This window comes from Mustela nigripes, chromosome 6, assembly GCF_022355385.1.
Source record: "Mustela nigripes isolate SB6536 chromosome 6, MUSNIG.SB6536, whole genome shotgun sequence".
Lineage (NCBI taxonomy): Eukaryota > Metazoa > Chordata > Mammalia > Carnivora > Mustelidae > Mustela > Mustela nigripes.
This window is the reverse complement of record NC_081562.1, coordinates 91,770,088-91,777,747: the sequence shown is the minus strand read 5'-3', so window position 1 is coordinate 91,777,747 and position 7,660 is coordinate 91,770,088. Positions and strand designations below refer to the sequence as shown.

The 7,660-nt window shown below is 44.2% G+C and overlaps 1 non-coding gene across 1 annotated transcript; it reads right to left on the bottom strand.

The window, feature by feature from the left end:
- Window positions 1-7,106: 7,106 nt before the first annotated feature.
- On the bottom strand, window positions 7,107-7,188 carry TRNAS-CGA (transfer RNA serine (anticodon CGA)). Its single transcript has one exon. It is a non-coding gene; the product is annotated as a tRNA-Ser (tRNA).
- Window positions 7,189-7,660: the final 472 nt, after the last annotated feature.

The window sequence follows — 7,660 nt, the reverse complement described above, 5'->3', positions numbered from 1 at the left end:
AGTAGGCAGAGAGGTAGGCAGAGAGAGAGAGAGGAGGAAGCAGGCTCCCTGCCGAGCAGAGAGCCCGATGCGGGACTCGATCCCAGGACCCCAAGATCATGACCTGAGCCGAAGGCAGTGGCTTATCCCACTGAGCCACCCAGGCGCCCCGCCCCACTCTTTTAAAAGAAGATTTTATTTATTGAGAGAGGGCATATGTAAGTTGGGGTGGGGGGAGAAGAGGAAGAGGGAGAATCCTAAGCAGATGCTGCACTGAGCGTGGAGCCAGACGTAGGGCTCCATCTCAGGACCTGGAGATCATGACCTGAGCCAAAATCAGTAGTCTGATGCTCAGTCGACTGAGCCACCCAGGTACCCCATTTATACTCTTAATCTAGATTCCTGGAACAACCTTTTTTGTAACAGTGATCTGTTGAAGAGATTGAGCCAGTTACCCTAGAGAGCGGTCTTTTGGATTTGATTGCTACTTCACAGTGTCCCTTAACTTCCTCCCCCTATTTTTTACTAAACAGATCTAGAGTCTGAGAGATTCGAGTTAAGCAGTTTTGGGGATAGAAGAGATCACAGGAGAGGTGGTCTTTATGTTATGTAACATCAGGAGATAGGTCTGGTTGTCCCACCATTAGCCTGATTTCTTCATTTACACTTGCACTGTTGAGAAGTTTTTTAAAAAGCTGGCTAGGAGGGGCGCCTGGGTGGCTCAGTGGGTTAAAGCCTCTGCCTTCAGCTCAGGTCATGATCTTAGGGTCCTGGGATTGAGCCCCACATCGGGCTCTCTGCTCAGTGGGGAGCCTGCTTCCCTCCTCGCTCTGCCTACTTGTGATTTCTCTCTGTCAAATAAATAAATTCTTAACCAACTGAGCCACCCAGGTGTCCCTCAAATAAATAAATTCTTAAAAAAAATAAATAAAAGCTGGCTAGGTGCCCTGAGAGAAGGGGATAGCTAGCAATGCACCTCAGGTAGTTTGTTGCCCCACAAGAATAGGGGCCCCACATTGCCAAATCTTATTTTTTAAAGAACCATTGGCCATCCTAGTGTTTATGCCCAAAATTGAGCCTAGTATTGGCTCAAATAAAAAATATACTTGTGGCCCCCCCAAAAATCTGGGGTCCATCAATTTGCAACCTCTGCTTTAGGTTTAGATCATAGCATGAAAATAAGTGGAGGTGAAGGACATGTTGAAGAAGGAAGAGACTAGTGTCATCTGGACCATAGTGTTCGTCAAAAGAAATAATAGAAAATAAGACTAGAAAATTATTCTGGGGCCAATTCTTCGGAGGCTTTTGGACTTTAGTTTTACAGGTAAGTTTTTGACAAGAGTAATTTCCACCTCATGATTCTGGTGGCAATATTAAATAAGCTTTGCCATAATTCATGCAAGGGGGTTAGAGCTTGAAAGAGGACAAGATATCAGGGAAGAAAATTGACAGGCCTTAGTAACTGACTAGATTGACTCAGCCAACATTTATACCATACCTGGCCTGGGCATTTAGGATACACAAATAATTGAGAAACAGGTAAGGGGAACCTGTAGTTCAATAGGTGACATGAATTTGAACAAGGAATGGGAAATGAAGAAGAATACATTGCTAATAAGGATTCAGTACAGTGGGACAAGAAGGAGGAAAGGGGTCAACTACCTACTACCAATGGTGAGCTACTTCTCAGGAGAATCACTGAACTGTGTTCTAAACAGGTTGGGATACTGGCAGTGAGGAAAAGGGGTTGAGAATTTACTGTGAGTCGGGCACTATTTTAAGTATCAAACATCTTGACTTCTCAACCATTTTATTAAAAAGTGCTTTTGCCATCTCCAGTTTCTATATGGGGAAATAGGCAAAGTTCACATGGGTAATGAACAGAACTGGGATTTGAACCCACAGTCGTTTCAGAGCCTGGGCTCCTAACCACTGCACATAACGAGGCACATAACCAAAGATGAATCACAGATAAAGACAAACATTTCTTGTCTGTGAGAATGGAAGATAGGATCATTAACTAACCCGAATAGAGAGGAGAGGATGAGTAGGTTTCAGGCGTGAAATAATGAGCTCATTTAGAGAACTTGGGTTAAAATGCTTCCACATAAAGCTGTTTAGCCAGTAAATGGAAACATGGATATGGAACTTAAGAGCAAGAAGTTAGTCTAAGAATGGGACCTTGGGGAAACCCAGAAGTAATCCGTAACAAAATCTGAAAAATAGGGACGTCTGGGTTGCTTGGTTGGTTAAGCAACTGCCTTCGGCTCAGGTCATGATCCTGGACTCCCAGGATCAAGTCCCATATCAGGCTCCCTGCTCGGCAGGGAGTCTGCTTCTCCCTCTGACCCTCCCACTTCTCATGCTCATTCTCTCACACACTCTCTCTCAAATAAATAAATCTTTTTTTTTTTAATCTGAAAAATAGAAGAAAAAGTTGGCAAATGCCTCCACTTAAAAAAAAAAAGTAATTTTGAAGGAATGATTTTTTGGGGTATAATAATAGAATTATGGTGTATGTTTTGAGTACAGTTGACAAGTAATGAATCATTTAAATGTGGCCCATAAACTAGCCATGAAGGAGTTCCAGAAATGTTTTTGTGCAATGACCACATTCCTGAGATAAGTGTAGGTTGAGATAATGTCAGCGGAAGTCCTCTAATAATTACTGGATAAACTACAGAGCTCCAGACCTCTTAACATTTGGAACAAGTCAGCAACTTGGAAAGGGACAGTAAGTTCTTGTGTGTCAGATGTCTGCACATGAGCTTTTTAGTCACATAAAAGCAATTTTGGTTAAGATCTAAGAATTTGTCACTGAAAAGATCAGTATAGGGTGACATTAGCTACTTGGCTATAAGGTGAAGGAGCTGCATGAGAGAAGGAATTAAGCTGTGGGGATGCTCAGCCTGAACAGATTGGGGGTATCTTGCTGGAAAGGATTAAGGATTTATTTATTTATGTATTTTTAGATTTTTTAAAAACGATTTTATTTATTTGACAGAGATCACAAGTAGGCAGAGCAGCAGGCAGAGGGGGCGGGGAACCAGGCTCCCTGCTGAGCAGAAAGCCCCTTGTGTTGCGGGGCTCCATCCCAGGACCGGAGGTCATGACCTGAGCTGAAGGCAGTCTTTTTTTTTTTTTTTTTTTTTAAAGATTTTATATATTTATTTGACAAGAGATCACAAGTAGGCAGAGAGGCAGGCTCCCCACCGAGCAGAAAGCCCAATGCGGGGCTCAAACCCAAGACCTGGGATCATGACCTGAGCCCGAAGGCGGAGGCTTTAACCCACTGAGCAATCCAGGCGCCCTATTTATTTTTAAAAGATTTTATTTTATTTGTCAGAGAGAGAGCACAAGCAGGCAGACTGGCAAGCAGAGAGAGACAGAGAAGTAGGTTCCCCATTGAGCCAGGAGCCAGATGCAGAACTCGATTCCAGTACCCTGGGATCATGACCTAAGCTGAAGGCAGTCACTTAACCGACTGAGCCACTCAGGCATCCCAAGGATTTTTTTTTTTTTTTTAAATGGGTGATTCACTGGGCACCTGGGTGGCTCAGTGGGTTAAAGCCTCTGCCTTCGGCTCAGGTCATGATCCCAGGGTCCTAGAATCAAGCCCCACCCACATCAGACTCTGCTCTGCGGGGAGCCTTCTTCCTCCTCTCTCTCTGCCTGCTGCTTTGCCTACTTGTGATCTCCGTCTGTCAAATAAATAATCTAAAAAATAAATAAATATAACGGGTAATTCAGGGGGTGCCTAGGATTGGTGCCTAGGATTGGATTGGAACCCTACATCAGGCTTCCTGCTCAGCAGGGAGCCCGCTTCTCCCTCTCCCTCTGCTTGCCTCTCTGCCTGCTTGTGCTCTTGCTCTCTATCAAATCTTGGGTTTGTTTTTTTTTTTTAATGGGTGATTTAGGTTAAGTGTTGATCAGAGGAGCATTTGTGTAATCAAATGGGGCGTTGAAGTCCCTGGGCAGAGGAATATGATGAAACCAGTGTTGTAGAACTCTTGAGTGTGGTGAAACTGGGGCACCAGGAAGCCCACTGTAACAAATTAGATGATGTGGTAGAAGAAACAATGATTGATGGATGTCAGGCATGGGAGAAAGAAAAATGCCAAATTAATTCTTAAGATTGGAAACCATGGAATTGCAAGAACAGTATTAACAGAAATGGGAAAAGAATGTCATTCTGGGAAGGAAGAAGTTTTGTTGCATTTTAGGGGATATATAGATAGCTGAAGGTATAGGACCACAATTTAAGCTTGGGATTTTTGTCTTGGGAGGAGGGAGAAAAATGAAGATTTTGGCAGAATTCCACAGGAGGAGGGAGAAAACAAATGAGATGGAGAAACAATGTTCTAAGAAAAATGAGAGTACAGTGTGTCTGAAGTCCAGTAAGATCTCAATGGTTTCAAACATAGCAAAGGTTTTTACAACAGGGTATTAAGATAGTGTGAAGCTGGAGGCAGAGAGTATACATTTCATTCAATAAATAGAAGGAAGTAGAGGCTCCTGACTGGCTCAGTCAGTGGAGCATGGGACTCTTGATTTGGGGGTTGTAAATTTGAGCCCCAAGTTGAGTGTAGAGATTACTTAAAAATAAAACCTGAAGAAAAAAATGGAAGTAGAAAACAATGTGATCATTTGGAATTATCAGGTGAGGGTGTAGGTTAGTTGTGATTTAATGGATTGATCTAGTGGGATAGAATTTGAACATGTTAGGGAACGTTGTTAAGGGAAATTTCCTTAGGAGGTTGAAATGAGTGGAATCACAAGACTAGGTGGAGAAGGTAGCTTTAGGGCAGATGAGCAAAGTCAAATGTCGAATCAGAAACGAAGGAATGCCTGGAGGTACCTGAACCTATAGCCAAAGGAAATGTATCAGGATAGAGAATTGTTGAAATGGAAAAGGAAAGGTGAAGGAATTGGGGAGTTCAGGTGAGCTGTAGGGATGGTAGAAATCTGAAATTACCTATTGTACATTAAAGTTTGAAGCCTTGGCCTCTGATCTATGACAGTTACAAGGGAAGTATTTGAGAGGGAAAGGTAGGACCTCCCGAGTAGGAGATCCGTCCAGGTCCTCCATTTTGTAAGCAACGGTGCCGCCTTCCCTTCGCAGTACAGTTGTTGGTTGCCCTCTGCTGGTCAATTTTGGTCTTGCCTCTCCAGACATAACTGAGAGCATGCGCAAAATGGCACTTGATAGGAAGCTGAGTACTGAGCCTGTTAAGAGTATGTTCATTCAGGACACACTTGATCACATCTGTGTATAAAGGCCTAGTAAAGGAAAAAGAGAAAAAAAATACACAGCCCTAACTCTCAAGAACCTTATAGTCCATTCTGAGTGAAGATTAAAACATGTATATATATCTACTATAAAAACAAAAAAAAAAATCCATTTACTCAACAAAGTTTTTTATTTTATTTTTTTAATTGAGTGGCTTATATGTGCCAAGAGTTGATGTTCTTCCGGGGAAGAAAGACTTCACAAAACATGATTAGGGTATGGTGGGTGACAAGAGGTTAGAGAGGACTTCCCAGGAGAACCAACATTGATGTGTGAGGATGGGAAAGATTATTTCAGGCAGAGAATAGCATGAACATAGACAAATACTAGACCAGGAACTATGCCAGTGGTTGGAAAGTAGTGAATAGGAAAGAATGGTGAGTGAAAAGGGACCAGCTCATGAAACACAGAAAGCAGCTGCGGGAGGGTTTAGAATCTCCAGCTACAACAATTAAAAAAAAAAAAATTATTTACTTATTTGATGGAGAGATAGCACAAGCAGGCAGAGGGTGAGGGAGAAGCAGGCTTTCCACTAGCAGGAAGCCTGATGTGGGGCTCAATCTCAGGACACTGGGATCATGACCTGAGCCGAAGGCAGCTGCTTAACTGACTGAGCCACCCAGGAGCCCCTGCAATGGGATGCTTTAGTGCAGCTTCACATAGAGTAACTCATGTGGTCCTCACAATCTACTTTCCCAATGACTCTAGGAAGTGGTCGGCCTAGACTGCACTGACCCTGAGAAATGTGAAAAGAGTTAAGATCTGTTTAGGAAGCAGAATAAATATAACTTTTAATCAGTTCTTGCAAAGAGGTGTCAAAGGAGATGTCTTGCATGCAACGGAGTTGATGGCGGTGGTAGAACAACAGGTTCCAGCTGGAGTAATCAAGAGTCTCAAAGAGAAAGGATAAAAGGATGTGCAGGATGGGAATTTATAAATGATGAGGGTGCCAGGGTGGGAAGGAGACAGTGGTGAGGATTATCTCAGAAAGAAGAGTATGAGAAAAACGAACGAAGGTGGAAAACTGCAAAGTAGAAAGGTGTATAAAGCTCTGTGAATTACTCTTGAACTCCCTGCCCTTTGGCAGATCTTTCTTGGAAAAAATGATGCTGTGCAAGAAATGAAATACAAAAAGAACGTCCTCAACAAGTATCCTACATATTCCCCATGATTAGAAATTAGGGGATGGGAAGAACCAGATAAGGTGAATACAGGAAGGTTAGAGGTTTAAAAAGGAATTCCCTAGCTTGGTTAATACACGGATAATTTAGAACAGCACTTGGCACCTAATGAGCAATCAGTAAAAAGTATCTCCTACACTCCACCTGCAGCTAGATCTGTAGTGTTTACCCTTCAACAGGCTACTTCCTCCTAGCCCAGTGATATCTGAGATGAGCCTCCTCAGAGAAATCCGAAGAGAAAAGCCTTTTCCTGGGTCTCAGTTATAATCACACCTCCAGTCATGAAACCCAGAGGTGCCCTCTTTTCCCGGAAACTCGAATTTTGACTATTATATCACAACAGGCATTCAGATTTTCAAAAACCTAACCCTTCTTCAACCAAATCCTTTGCCATTCCCGTCCCCAAGAATGAAACGTGTGCCCAAGTTCTAACAAACCCGAAGTTAGAGGATTCAGAAAGTGTCTTGTGTCTTAGCAGCCAGTACAGTTGTGCACGAATAAGCTTCCCTTGATCACCTCCCTCCCTCCGTCCCTCCCTCCCAATTCAGGCGTGAGACTTCTCGGCTTCTATTTCTGGGACAGAAAGGGAAGTGCACGAAAGACACGTGTGCGGGGGGTCCCCTTTACGTATCCTGAAGAAGGGGGAAAAAAGCGGCCGTCACGAACAGGATTCGAACCTGTGCGGGGAATCCCCATTGGATTTCGAGTCCAACGCCTTAACCACTCGGCCACCGTGACTTCCAAAACCATATCTCGCCGCGCGCTTACAGAAGGGGTCCGCATTGCGACCACGGAGGGAATGTAGCAATGGGAAGCCGGCCCGACCCCATATACACACACCCTGGGACCCCCCGCCCTCCGCCCCTTACCTCGCCTCTACGCCACTCAAAGGAACAAGCGGATGAAGCGGGAGACCCAGAGAGGGAGTTGGGGGGGGGGTCCTCCCGCCCAGACAAGATTGGGGTCTCAAAGAGCGCAAAATTATTTAGAAGGCGATGGTGGCCTGCAGAGGACTCAGTTGGAGAGAAGAGGCTCGGCCCCAGGGTGGCGGCTAGAGGACTCCTCCGGTTAAGGAGTGAGAGGGGATGCTGAGGCAAGGTGTTAAGGGTGAGGGAGACTCCGGAAGAGTTGAAACGGGGAAGTCCTGGGGATGGATTAAAGAAAGAAACTTCCTGGGGAAAGGGGTCTGGGGTTCCTTAAGATTAAGGGC